Raw genomic sequence first — 14,604 nt, forward strand, 5'->3', positions numbered from 1 at the left:
AGAAGAAGAAGAAGAAGACGAAGAAGAAGAAGAAGAAGCAAAAGAAGAAGAGGAAGAACAGGTTGCAGAACGAGAAGAAGAAGATCGGCTGAAGATCGACAGAAGAGAACGTTCGAGGCGGTTGGAGAAATAGCGCTCGAGAAGAGTTGGGAGAGCGAGTGTTAGGAACGGCTGAAGGGAAAGTTAATCTGATGAGAAGGCGGGAGAAGTGTGGGAACTCGATTGGGAGTTGGTGGCGTGTGCGAGACTGAGAGGAGAGCTTTCTTTGAGGAGGTCGTTCTGCCTACCTGCTTCTGTTCGTCGCCCAAAACCCTCTTCATCGCCGGGGTCCTGTGTGCGGCCCTCCTGCCGATCTCCTCATCATTTGGCCGTGCTACTGTGAAAAAGCTGAGTTCACCGGTTTTTGTTCCCTCCCCGTCTGTAACTGAGTCCCGAGTGCGGCGCCGACTCGTCTCGTTCTTCAGATTTATTCTACTCATTTGTGAATGATTATTTATTATAATTATCGATTCGGTATTTTCCTTTTCTTCCCCACCACAACCCGCCGTCGTCTCCTTAAATCCTCCCCGGTTCTTTTTATTATTGATTTGCGATTTTGGGAAATAAACCCTTTGGGTTCAAAAGCTGAAGGGTCCTCGTGTCTCTCCTCACGACGCACGTCCGCGCCGCCGCCATCAATTCGGATCGCCTCACTTGAGCCGCTCGAGACATTGTGGCAGTGCTTTCTCTCAGGAAGTGTATTTCACTAAATTTCCCTCGATGTTCCATATTTTAATATTTTATTTCCCTTAATAGAAATCAAATGGTCTCCATGAAACAAATTTAATAATTAAATCGCGTGATAACTCGATAATACTTCGCCTCGGTGAGGTTTGCCTCCACCTCGCTCACAAAAAAGGCGGGAAATACAAATGTCCGCTTCATGCGCACACTGAAGGGGAACGGTCTCGGCTATTGAGCTGACCTAAATTCTGAAATACATTGACAGTGGCTTACTTCCCATTACTAAAATTAATAAAAATATTCCATTTGGTACAAAACCTGAGTAGAAGGTAAACGAAGAGCAGTATGGGCCATGCATAAAATTTGGAAGTATGGTTCTACGTCCGCGTAGCCGAGATCGTCCCGTTGAACAATTTCGTCAAGTGGATTATTGCGAAAAATAAAAAATTAGCAAATATCAAAAACAGGTATATGGCCTCTTTGGCAATAACTGTGAATTTTTAACCGCAGTTTGTGGCGTTTCCGACAGTTTGAAAACAGAAGAAATAAGAAAAAAGTGAGTATGGTACATTAGTTATGCTTTGAACCAGCAATATTCATATGTAGAAAACATATCCAACGCGAATAATTACTCGGGGCTTGCGCTATCAATGTCGAGACCTTGGATCTTCAGAGATCTTTCTCTGAAGAGGAACTCTTCTCGAAGCGCTCACGCCTCATCATTATTTGCATTGGCCTTCATTTTGTTGTGCAGACGAAGCATAACATTTGTGGGCTGCAGAGCGGCCGCGTATGTACGGATTGGTGACAAATTTGCTTTTTCGGTTTCAAGTCTGGTAGTCATCAAGGCAAACAGGCTTCCTTCTTTCAGAGCGGTATGGTGATCAGTCTTTATCAGCTTCAGCTGACTAAAAACTCTTTCCACGCTTGCGTTAGAGTGAGGCAGAGACAGCAACACTCCGACCATGATCGACAACTTCGGGTATTTTGCGTTTCCGGTGATTGTTTTGTACTTTTTAACTTGTTGCCAGTATTCTAGTTCACCCATAGTGTCGGAGAGCCCGTTTTCTGTCGCTTGCAATCGCCATTCAGGGTCAGCTTCCTCCAGTTTTACAATGTTCTTCAACCACGGCAGCTTCTGATACAAACCAGCGAGTGATGGAACTGACAAGTTGTAAACAATGGATGGAGATATAACGTTCATAAAACCATACTGACCAACATCAGTAAATCGTTTCTGTATCTGGGTCGCCAGTTTTATCAAGTAGCTTTGACAAGTTAGGTAAAATTGTTGAACATCAGGATGCTGCTCGCCAATATCTGAGACGATGGAAGCGATAGTGATTGTAGCTCTCACACCCATATACACCTTGGTCAATAAAACACGATTTCTCTCGTCATTCAAGTCCATCATTAGCGGTTCGTTCTGTCGAACGTAATGGATGTTCATGAAGTCGCCGCATACGTTTCGGAGAAGACTTTTCGCTACTTGTTCCAATTTGTGCAGTGCAGGTGTCTCGCTGGAACAATAGGTTGAAAGACATGAGCCTCTGCAGATTATGAGACAGGAATTCAAGATATGCTCTTGTGAATTGGTTGTGGAAACTGGTCATTATGGCATCGTTAGTATGAGTTGGGTCTTCTAATACCTGCAGCTCAAAATAGCGCGTTAGTGTATCGTATTGTTCGAGGAGCCTGTCAACACAAGCCTGCATGGATAACCATCTTGTCACACCCGGTCGAATGATCCTGTGCTTTTCAGATTCGAAGTACTCCTGGAGTACGGGCCCGGAGTAATCGCCAAGTGTCCTTGTCTTTTTGACGACATTGAGAAATGTGCGAAAACATTTCTGCATCGGTCTTCAACCGACTTTGGTAGCTCGGAAGCGGCATGCGACGCGCACAAATGAATTTTATGGCAAGAACACTTCACCTGAACCACCCATGGCTGCTTCTGAGCAATCGGCTGCGACGGGGATTGTTTTGACCCGAACATTACATTACAGGTGTCTGCACAAAATCCCACCATGTTTTCGAAGGGAATGTGCCTATCCCAAAGACATTGTGCAAGAGCATTGTAAATTGTCTGAGATTTTCCATCTGGAATGTTCTTGAGGTCCTGCAACACTAGTTTCATTTTGTATTCGTCAATATCGAAGTAAATTGCCAAAATTGGCGAGCTGCGTGGTCGTCGCTCGTTCCGTTGTTTCGTCCAGTATGATGGAGAATTTTTGGCTTCGAAGATTCTCCACACTCTCATCCGCAATGGTAAGTCCAAGCACTTGCCGTACCACATTAGTGCACTTTTGTTTTCCCAATGCTGCGTTACTTAGGAAAAGGTCTTTCATGAGGTCAATCAATGGCTTACACAAAGAGATGGGCAAATTGTTCTCTGCAATAAATGCTGACGTTTTCATTTCCATGGCTGCAGCCTTTCTATCAAGGCCAATGAAAGCGTCATGTACAGTTGGCTGAGACTTCTGTAGATCAGCTTCCATTTCCGCGGCCTCAACGTGGTGCTTGCTTGAAAGGTGGCGCATGAGTGCGGTTTTATGACACCCGACACCTGTTCTGCAAATTTTACAGAACGGTTCCTACGAACCATCTGCTCATTTTTTCATAAGTCATGGTTTGAATTCCGGCACTTTCAGCCAAGCATCTGCAAATTTCTACTGGTACTGCTTTTCACAGGAGGTACTTTTTCAAGAGATGCCGGAACCGGATGCACCCTTTTATCTGACATTATTCAATTCCCAACTGCTTGATCTGGAAATGAAATGAAAAGCAAAAACTAGGACACAAAACACACTTTGAAATGAACGGGCTCGGCCAGTGTCGCCATAGATCAGGTATGTTAGGGCAGGGCAAGACAAGTGGTGAAAGGACTTAAGTGTAGACCCATAATTTGACCTAGTTTCAAACATTCTGCTCTTGGAGAAGCAACAGAAATATCAATCAGTGCAAACAATACTGGAAAATAATTTCTGACAAAAGCTGATCATTTTCATTATTTTTAATCTGACTGTGCTGTGGTACAGGTTCTCAACAAAACAAGTTGTTTTCGTTGAGGAACATGCCGGTCTGGTCAACCCTTGACTTGATTTGAACCATGTCACTTGTCAAGTCATTCATCTAAGCTACTAAAGTCGTAACAGACTCTCATAAGGTTCTGAAAAAAATTACAAGAAGACCAAAAATTGCCGACAAAAGGATAAACTGACCTTTCACGTGTTCAAATAGACCGCCCACTTGAAACTGCTGAGTGCTGAGACATGAGGATGAGAGAAAAAGCACGTGTACTTCCGGGAAAGGTTTATTCCTCCACGGGTAAATAGAGCACGCAAAACGTGACTCCACCCTCATTGGCCTAAGCGGCCGATGGCAAATGCGCATATTGCTATCTTTTTTAAATTCAGTTGATTACTTCCATTATTTTCTCTTGCAAATAATCCTAATTCATCGAAATTGGATCAATTTATAGATATTTTGAAAATTTCCCTAACTTGTTGTGTTGCCCTTCCCTAAAAATTCCCCGGGAGTGGTGAAATGTGAAATTTCCCTAAAAGTGGAACCCTGCATTGTGGGACTTCGAAATCCCGCCGCGACGAGCTCGATGTTAGTTGAGCCATCGATGCTACATTCGTGTCAGAAGTGTGGGATATGGAACCCGAGGACTTCCACATTAACAGTAAATTGGTTTCGGGAGAACGCAGGGGACCACGCTGAAAATTTTAAAATATTTTTTTTTGAATTTCCTTGCTGCGTGTGGGGGGGAGGGGGGGGGGAAAGCCACTGTACAAAATTGTGGACGTGCAGAGCCATGCGGTCGAGGGAGGAAGCAAGGATGAAGGAAGTAAGCCGGGTTTGGGAATGAGCGAAGAGGTTTGGGGAAGAACTTCCCTCATTCCTAAGCGACCGAGCCGAGAAGCCGGTGCGCTGTCCATCTCGGACTTATTTCACTTATTAATTGAACAAATGAATAAAATTGATGAAAGGAATGAAGACCAAATAAATAAAATGGTTGAAGGAAATAACGAGCTGGCGAGTTGGTGGTCAGAGCCAGTGACGGGTGAGTAGTGCCAGCGCCGGACTATTTTGCGCCCTAGGCAAGGCCAGCTACTTGCATCCCCTCCAACAAAAAAATTTGCCAACTTCAATTTTTAAAAATAGATGTTTTGTAGGAAAAAAAATAAAACGCACAAAACTTGATACTGCTAAATTTATTTTACCACTTGCCACTGAGACTGGAAGTGTGAGAAGGATCCTTAGAGCAATGGAAACATTAGACACATTATCCAGGAGTTTTTGTTGTAGTATGAAGAGAAGTACTTCTTGTGGCGGCATAGACTTTGGAAGTTTTCGAGCTATTGCTTCAATTTCGCATCACAGATCTTCAGCATCAATATCTTTGTTTCCATTATGCATCAATAATTTTTCCAAATTCTTGCAGTCCTTACGTCCTTCTTCAGTAGATTTTTTCTTTATACTGTATTTATCATGCAGGAAGCCAAATAGTGAATTATATTGTTGTAGCTGTTGGAATCTCTCTTCAACAGATTGTATGGCTATGTCAAACACAGCATCGTAGAAACCTGCTTTGAATCTTGTGGTGCCTCTTCTTGGGCCTCATACTGAAATGGCCGTTTCTTTCTCCTGTTTCTAACTTGTTCTTCTGTCTCAAAGTTTGGTAGTATCTCTAGTTCCTTTGCAATCTTAGTAACATCTGTCAAAACTTGTTGAAAAGCCTCATCACACCTGCAGTCCACAAGATAATTCTTAGTCACTTACAATTGTCTTGTAGCAAAATTTAAATCGGCTTCCTTATTTTGTAGTAGCTTGCTTGTAAGATTGACTTCAAAAAGGATGTTGTATTATGTAACAAGGGATGCCACAAACTTGAACTGAATAATTGCACCAGAAAGGGCCTTTGCTTCAATTTGGGAAGTATTTCCAGATGAACCTGTTTGGCTTGTATCATCAAAGATCTCTATTAAAGCATCATATATATTACCAAGGTGATATCTCGGTGGTTTCAAAGCATCGATCCGACTCTCCCATCTTGTTTCACTCAATGGCTTAACAGTTATGCCCAAGTCTGATATATGGCTAGTTGGAATTTGCCAACGCTTAGTCGATGTAGAGAAATAATTATAGATCTGAAGAAAGTAGTTGCTTCCAGACAACACCTAGCAGCATCATTGACTACCAAGTTTAAAGAGTGTGTATTGCAGGGCACAAAAAAGGCATGTGGGTTAATGTCCAGGACTTTTTTTGTTCGTCATTTTCTTTGCCTTTCATGTTACTCCCATTATCATAACCTTCACCACGCAGATTTTCAATTGGTAATCCCATTTGCTCAAGCTGTTCAAGAAGAGTTTCTGCTATAAAGGCATCTGTAGTCTCCTTTAGTGGAACAAATCCCAAGAAATGTTCTCTTGTGATAACTTCAGACTCGGACATCTCATTATATGATGGCTTGATGACATCAACAAAACGTACAATCATTGTCATTTGCTCAATATGACTAACATCAGGTATGGAGTCCAGAATAATTGAATAGTATTTGGCTGAGTTTGTATGTGTTAAAATTTGCTGCTTTATAGCACCGGCTAGAAGCTGTGTCAGGTCATTTTTGATATCTTTTCCTCGGTTGTGAACCATTGTTTCTTGATCTTTAACTCTAAGCAAATGTTCATTCATGATAGGATAAAAAAGGGCTAGATATTCTACAAACTTAAAAAAATTTCCATTGCTAGCACTGTACAACTTTTCATTTGTACCGTGGAATGACGAGTTTTCCATGCCAAGAACTCTTACCAAACCAATCAAGCGTTGCAAGATTTGTCGCCAATATTGATTCTTCTTGCCTAATTTTCTGCTGGTTAATAGCATCAATTGTTTCTCCTTTCGATAAGCGCAATTCAAGTTCACGCCAGGCTTGATAGTTTTCTAAATGGTCAGTATTCCTCTCATGTGAAGAAATAATTGCTCCAATGTTCTTCCAGTCTTTTGAACCTGTTTCTTGTAGGGATGATGCACCATTTCTTTTGCTTAACAACTTGCAGCAAAAACAAAAAAAACACATCTTTTGAGGTTGAATATATCAACCACTGACGGCACACTTCTTCACCATTAGCCAGTCTCCTCTTGTAGTGTATAGGAGAAAATCTTCTGTTATTTGAGTCTTTGGGAAAATCATGTGATACTGTTGTGGGCCGGGGGTCGGTGGCGAGGAACGGCCACCAGGTGGAGCAGTAGAGCCGTCTCCCACCGAACAACTGGAATTGCAGGTCGTAACCTTCAGACAACTCCGAAGGTCACTGGTCACTTGAGGACCGTGATCGCCAATTCTCTGACGGCGTGGGGTAGGGTTAATAGCCAAATTTCAATATATCTAAGTACTCTTGTCGTCAAATTACCGGCGAAGTCACACCCCCAACGGACTCTGTCGAACCGGGTCGCTCTAACGACCTCAGTCCGGTGTAACCGAGCGGAATTACCAAAGTCCGTCGGTCCAAACGACAACTTGCAGCCCAATCGGCTTACTGGTTCTCAAGCACGAACCATGCTGGGTCAATAGTAGAAAGCACAACAACAAGCTGGTACATTGAACAATCGGGGTTTATTTATAATGGGGCAGGGGAGCACAAAGAGCAGAGTTAAAACCGAATATGAGAAATGCAATTTATATACAAGCAAACACTTAGCAATTTCTACTTGAGGACGGGGCCCACAGACACACACACACACACACACACACACACACACACACACACACACACACACACACACACACACACACACACAATGGACCCTGTCGGGTCTTTATTCGGTCCTCCAGCCGAGGAGGATAGTTCAGCTGGGGGAACAGAGCCTGGCCGGGTACCTTTCCGCCTCGTGCGGTCACACTGACTCCAACTCACGAATGGCTGCTCACCTTCACTCTTTCATTCCTCTTTTTTCCCCGCCTTTGGAATATACTCCCTCACTCTATTCAATCCCATTCTTCCCTCCAGGCCTTCAAAACAGCTGTTCACCACCTCTTATCATCCCCCATCTAAATCCTCGATCTTTTCTACCCCCGATAATCCACCCAATCCCACCTCATACACATACCCTGCTTTCCTTCCTGAAAGTCCTGTAATGTCCATCTTCTATTCCCCATGTTCTCCGTCCCATTCCTCTCCCTTCCACAGATCTCCTAATGTCTCTGTTCCCCACTGTTTTGTCCTTCCCACTCCCGCCCCTCTTGTCTCATGCCCCCCTTGCTGTGCGTTGTGTGTTAGCTCTCTCACGAGCCTCGACAAGGTATACAAAAAAAAACCCACTATGGTGTGACTCGAACCCATGACCCAAAATACACGAGCCCACGATCCTGGCTGCTCGACACCCACCACCACGAGGAACCCCGCAAATGACTGCTGACGATGATTGCTCCAATGACTCACACCAAGAGCAATGGCCACGATGACTGCTCTACTCTCCTTTTTGCGAGGTCCGAGGGATTTCTTTCCCTGGCCACTCGCCTCCTGATTGGACGGTGGCGAACATCCTATCTGGCTGGGCAGGGCCGCCCTGAGGTAACTCGTCTCCGGATTGGTCGGGGGCTTCTGAGGTACTCCTATGCCTCATTGGTTGCGAGGCACACCCATCTCGCTGGGCGGAGTCAACCTCACCCCGCCTATGCCTGTGGCCCCGAACACGTGTGTAATGGCTGATTGAGCGAAGGGGCGATTTAATTCAAAAAACCTGACTATAAAGAAACCCGCAGCGCACACATGAAATTCCCGTTAGACACAGGGGATGGATTCTAACTATAAGCACATACTTATCGAAATAACTGAACTGCGGGGACTGCTGTCTGTTTGTGTGCACAAGGCTTCCAAATTTGTAACAATACAACCTGCTGTGGTCCATGTTGTATTATAAGCTGTCGCAAATTATCACTGCAACAGGCCATTTGGCAGGGTCACTGTAATTCAAGTCGGGCACAATACCATCTTCTTTTGCAGACTTTGCAGTACTCTCACTTCTCTTGACATCCTCTTTTTCCTCTGTGTGTTTTCCAGAAATATCTCCAATTTGTGAAACTTCGGTCTTCGAGTTTATATCATTAATCTCCGCCATCGAAGATCTGAGGTTACTGTTTTCACCCCTTTCTGTTTGTTTGTTTGTTTGTTTGTTTGTGAACAGTATTCCAGAAAACTCCTTGACGGATTTCGACGAAACTTGGTGGGGGATTAGGATGGTCCAAGGATCATGCCATTAGATTTTGGACTTGGTCCAAAATCCAATATGGCTGCTATGGTGGTCATTTTGAAAAAATATTTGAATTTTTTTTTTTTTTTTTGCATTTCTACATGTTATAAGTGATTTCCAACAAAAAACATGCTAAAATTATAATTGCGGCTGATTTTGGAACTTCAGGTGGATATACCCACGAAAAATCAATATCTGTCTCAAGGAATCTAGTTATGACGAATGAATTGAGTATGTAAAAGTAAAAGGGAAAGTTGCAAACTATAACTCTGTGAGCACTGTTTGACGTCAAATTGAATGAATAGGATATCAGGTTCACTTGAGTGACCTAGCAGTATTGGCGGCGGAGGTTTTGCACTCTACCGCGTGCTCCCCCTCTAGTTTTTAGTGGGAGTTCCACATTCAGCTTCCCCAGTGCAAGTTTCAACAAGAGTACAGTCATATTCATGTTCTTGATTTGCTTTCTGTGTATGAAGGTATTTCAGGAAGAACCCCTCTTGCTTTGCTTGCTCTTTGGCTTGTTCTGCCTTTCGTTTGTGGTACTGGCTTCCAGAAGGTCCTTTTTTATCAGCAATAGCTCACTGGAAAAAAGAAATAAAAAAGTAAACGGTATTACATAAAGAAAAAACAGTATTGAAAGAAAGAATAGCTAAAGAAAGAAACAGAATTGTTAGTGTTGAAAACAATAAACTGGTTATGAACCAACAATTAACTATAAACTATTATGAACAATGAAATATTATATTTTCCTTTTATGATGTTTTCTTAAAACAATAATTTGCATAAAACTGTGACCCTTAATGCGCCTCTCTGAGGTCTGCACCCTAGGTGGCTGCCTAGTTGGCCTTGTTGTAGCGTTGGCCCTGTGGGCGAGCCTGCTCATGGTGGGAGCGAGGCCGGACCACTCGTGTGCTGGTCGGAGCTCGCGCTGGAGAGTGAGGCTACGTCCGTGGTCATGTGTGAGCTGGTGTCAGGGGTCGTTATGCCGGTTCCGGGGTGTTCGGAGTGGACACTGTCGGACTCAACTCGGCACCCGGAGTTATTGCTCGTGGTGTGTTTTGGCTGCCATGGGGCAGCGGGGAAGGTTGTCCATCACAGCTTCGAAATCAATTGACTCAGTTCACGTTCGATGGAGAGGATGGCTAGATTACTGAACCTGGAGTGGCTCATTGTGGATCTGACATAGATCTTTATCAGTTTCGGTTTGGAGAAACTCTTCATACACGCTGCAACGCTTACAAGTTGCAACACTCACACACATGGTGAGTAACGTCCTCAGTGTGATGAGAAGGTTTGGAAAAGATTCCTCAAATCCCCACTTCACATGTTGAAGGATTTCATCAGCCTTCCAGTCCACCGTTTCCATCTTGGTGGCTTCCTCACACATTTTGACGTGTCGACAAAGACGATGAAATCTCCTGTAGATTATATCGCCACATGCCTCTTCCCCCCCCCAGGCGATGATATTGCCTGGGGGGAATGTTACTTTTACAAGTACGACTTCTCAAGATTTTGCAAAGATGGCGATCAGCAGCAAGACGCAGAGGTCATGTGGCTTCTCCCCTCCCTGAAGTGCCATGTCGCATGAGCCTGCCACCCCTCGGCCTTCATAAAAGGAATTCTGCCATTTTTGCTTACAAAATAAATAGATTACAGTGTTTTATCGGACAGGATTTCAAAGAAATTAATTTTCAAACTTTAAAAATTGTGTGAATAAATTCTGCTTTTTTGTTTGTATTCTTTTCTCGCTTTACAAATGAGCCGTGAACACATTTTTGAGGCGTGAACGGCGAACGAAAATGAGCATGGACGCTTCGTCTGCTTGGTTTCCCGGCATGCCACGCGCTCCTTTTTGCCCACCCCCTCTTTCCGGGATACAATTGGTCAGCAAACGGAGGTTGGGGTCATTTGCACAATTCAACTCCTCCCTTCGCTTGCGCTTTCATGCGCCACGGCAAAATTGTCCGAAGTGTTGATAATGACAGATGCAAAATAAGGAATTTGCCTCCCCCCAAAAGTGCCGCTCGGGGCGACCGCCCCTTTCGCCTCCCCCCCCCCTCGCTACGCCAATGGGTGGGAGGCTCAATGCTAACCGGCTGCAGGAAGGGGCAGATGTAATGTACTTGATGGACAGGGACGAAGGCTCTGAAGTGGGAACAACAGGTTTAATTCCGACACGGGCACAACACAGCACTGCATCGCAACATGGGCGGGTCACATGACTGCTTAAGCATGCTCTGGTGCACCCATGTATGCATGCATTATCATAAACTACTGATACATCTCATCTCCCCCCCCCCCCAACCCCTTTTCCCCCCTTTTTAATTTTTTTTCATAAATCAAGACGCTCCGAAGGCTTACAGACACGAGCTGATCTTCTAAGGGCTAGTGGAGAGCTGTCCTTACTTGCAACTGCTGTGGGATTCTCAATAAGGGGTACAGGGTCGGGAAGGAGTTGAGGTACATTGATTGGTGAAAAGCTTTCATGAGGAAACACCTCAGGTTCAAACGCAGGTGGTGTTGATACAGGAGTGGGTGACTAAGACACTTGAGCCGGTTCAATGTTTGGCTCCCCATGACGTAACCTGAGTTGGTCAACATGTTTACGCATGCATCTACCATCACACAACTTCACAAGAAACATCATTTCACCAATGCTATCAATAATGATGCCAGATAACCACTTGGTTCCACATCCATAGTTCAACACGTATACAGGATCGTTTATTGAGAAGTTGCGGTTTGGTCGTGATTACGTTTCTGTTGATACTTGTTATTCTCGACCTCGACCGCTATGCCCGGGTGCACAAATGATAACTTTGTTGTTAATTCACGACCCGTCAGAAGCTTGGCAGGTGAGCGACCAGTGGTTTGGTGTGGTAGTTGAGCAACACACGAGCTAAACGAGATTGAATGGCGCCTTTCTTGACGCGGCTTCGACCATTCTTGATGATCTGAACAGCACGTTTGGTTTGGCCATTGCTTGCAGGTTTGTAGGGGGGCAGATTTGTCGTGCTTAATACCATTCATTTTACAAAAGTTCTGAAACTCTGAACTCGTAAATGATGATCCATTATCTGATACAATGGAGTTCGGAATACCATGTTGCGTGAACATGGTATGTAGAGCTTCAGTTGTTACAGCAGAGGATGAGGATAGCACCATGAGAGCTTCAGTTTATTTGGAGTGGGCATCAACTACGATAAGGAAAATATTCCCTTGAAATGGACCAGCATGGTCGATGTGTAGTCTGGACTATGGTGTTGATGGCCACGACCACATGGCCAATTGAGACTGGCGGTGTCTTGGCATGCGCTTGACAAGTAACAATGGCGTGCACTGGACTTAATGTCACTGTCCAAACCAGACCACCAAACATGGGCTTGGGCAATAGCCTTCATGGTGACTATGCCTGGGTGAGCATTGTGGAGTTCACTGATAATTTTCCCACGGAGTTTAGGCGGAATTATCACTCTGCTACCTGAAAGGAGACGGTCTGCATCAATGGAGAGGCAATTCTTCCGGGTGAGGTGCGGTTTCGCCCCTTCTGGTAGTGATGCCCAATTACCTGACATAACGCAGCGTTTAATTTGTGATTAATTTGGATTGCTATTGGAAGCACAAGCAATCTGCATGGTGGTTACTGGCACCTCATCGTGAATGACGTTCACCATGAGATGAATAATATCGCCAGATTGTGGAGGTTCTTGGATGGTTACGGGAAGAGGCAAGCGACTGAGCGCGTCCGCACAGTGCATTTCCTTACCCATGCGGTGAACCAATGAATTGTCATAACCGGCAAGGGTCAACGCCCAACGTTGTACATGACATGATGTGGGCATTATGCCTCTGGTTTCTCTTAGGAGACCTAACAAGGGTTTGTGATCAGTCTCAATGGTAATATGTCTTCCAAAAACATATTGGCGCATCTTTAAGGTGCCCCAGACACATGCTAATGCCTCTCGTTCTACTTGAGCAGAGCGACGTTCAGTGTCAGATAGGGTTTGTGATGCATACACAACAGGCTGGAGATTACCAGTTCCATTTGTTTGCAACAACGCATACCCAATGCCATATGAAGAGCTATCACAACTGTGAACAACTTCCTTGGATTGGTCGTAAGGAACAAGTATTTGCGAGGAGGACAGCATGGTTTTTGCGGCCTTGAACGCTCTTGTTTGGGCAGTTTCCCATTTCCAGACAGCGCTTTTCCTGAGGAGAAGATGCAGAGGCTCGACGGTTGTGCTTAGTTGAGGCAGGAAATTACCAAAGTCGGTCAACATATCCATGAATGCACGAAGCTCTGAAATGTTTTGTGACATTGTTGCATTCGCAATTGCTTCAACTTTGCTCCGAGAGGGCAAAATTCCTTGACGGGAGATTTGATGACCCAGGTGTTCAACTTCACCTGCAATAAAGATACACTTTTCACACCTGAGGCATAACCCAACTTGTGACAGCCGATTGAGGACTTCGTTTAGGTTCTCGAGGTGTTCATGTTGTGACTTGCCAGTTACGAGTATGTCGTCCTGGGATACGACTGTCTTTGGAACAGTTTTCAATAATGTCTCCATCTTGCATTGGAAGATTGGTGCAGCAGAGCATATGCCAAATGGGCATCTGTTGTACATGTGGAGTCCTTGAGGAGTGTTGATGCATGTATAGGGCTTGGAATGATCATCCAGTTCCATTTGAGTATTAGTATTGGTCAAGTCGAGCTAAGTAAATGTCTGGCCACCCATGAGAGTGGTGAACAGATCCTCTGCTGTGGGCAAAGGGTCGTCATCCCGCTTTGAATCGTGGTTGATCGTCGTTTTGTCGTTCCCAGAATTGTGCACTGTTCCATCTTTGAGTATTTAGGTGCTGTTAGGTGCTGCCGAGCCGGAGTACTCGACTGGTGAGATGATACCCTCACTCTGCAGGTGGTCAAGCTCGCATTCGATCATTAATCACATCATGTAGGGCACAGGTCCAGCCTTATGGAACAATGGCTGAGCATATGCAGAAACATGAATCCTCACTTTGGGCCATGCAAAGGTGCCAACACCATCGCTGAACAGGCAATGGGTACTTGTTGAGCATTGTATCGTGTCCAGCAACAGAGTTGGAGACTCTGTTTACGTCACTCCAATTAAGTCTGATTATTCGTCACCAATCTCAGCCAAAGAGGGTTGATCCTTCTCCATGCACTATCAGTAGTTGTAGGGCTTAAGTGCTGTTTCCAATTCCTGCAGTTATGTTTGCTGAGCCAGCTGTAGAAACCACCTCCTTGGTTTATGTTCTAAAGTCAGTAGATACAGGCCGGAGTGCAGGAGCCTTTCTCGGAGGGTAAGATGGAGGTGAACTTGCTCTCGCTCAATTGATCTGGAAGCGCCGGCATCAACTTCCATCCTCACCGGGATCTTATCGATCGTTACATCAACTATAATTGGAGCATCGGAACTCTTTTTTTTTTTTTCCAACAAAGAAAACCTCAAGTTCCTCACTTGACTCTCAGCTGCAGGCTGTGCTCTGTGACCTCGCGTCTGCTACATCATGGTTCACCCCAGTGTGATAAACAGGAGACAAGTTCTTTGACTTTGATCGAGGACAACTATACTTCAGTTGTCACACGTACAATTC

The 14,604-nt window shown here is 44.7% G+C and overlaps 1 protein-coding gene across 5 annotated transcripts in view; it reads left to right on the forward strand.

Annotated features, from left to right (window-relative positions):
• The window catches only part of LOC147012121 (uncharacterized), a 297,678-nt gene that overhangs the window by 108,285 nt on the left and 174,789 nt on the right, over positions 1-14,604 (forward strand). The window lies entirely within an intron of this gene.

Source organism: Eptatretus burgeri, chromosome 15 (genome assembly GCF_056783735.1).
Source record: "Eptatretus burgeri isolate ZD-2024b chromosome 15, Ebu_testis_v1, whole genome shotgun sequence".
Taxonomy (NCBI): Eukaryota; Metazoa; Chordata; class Myxini; order Myxiniformes; family Myxinidae; genus Eptatretus; species Eptatretus burgeri.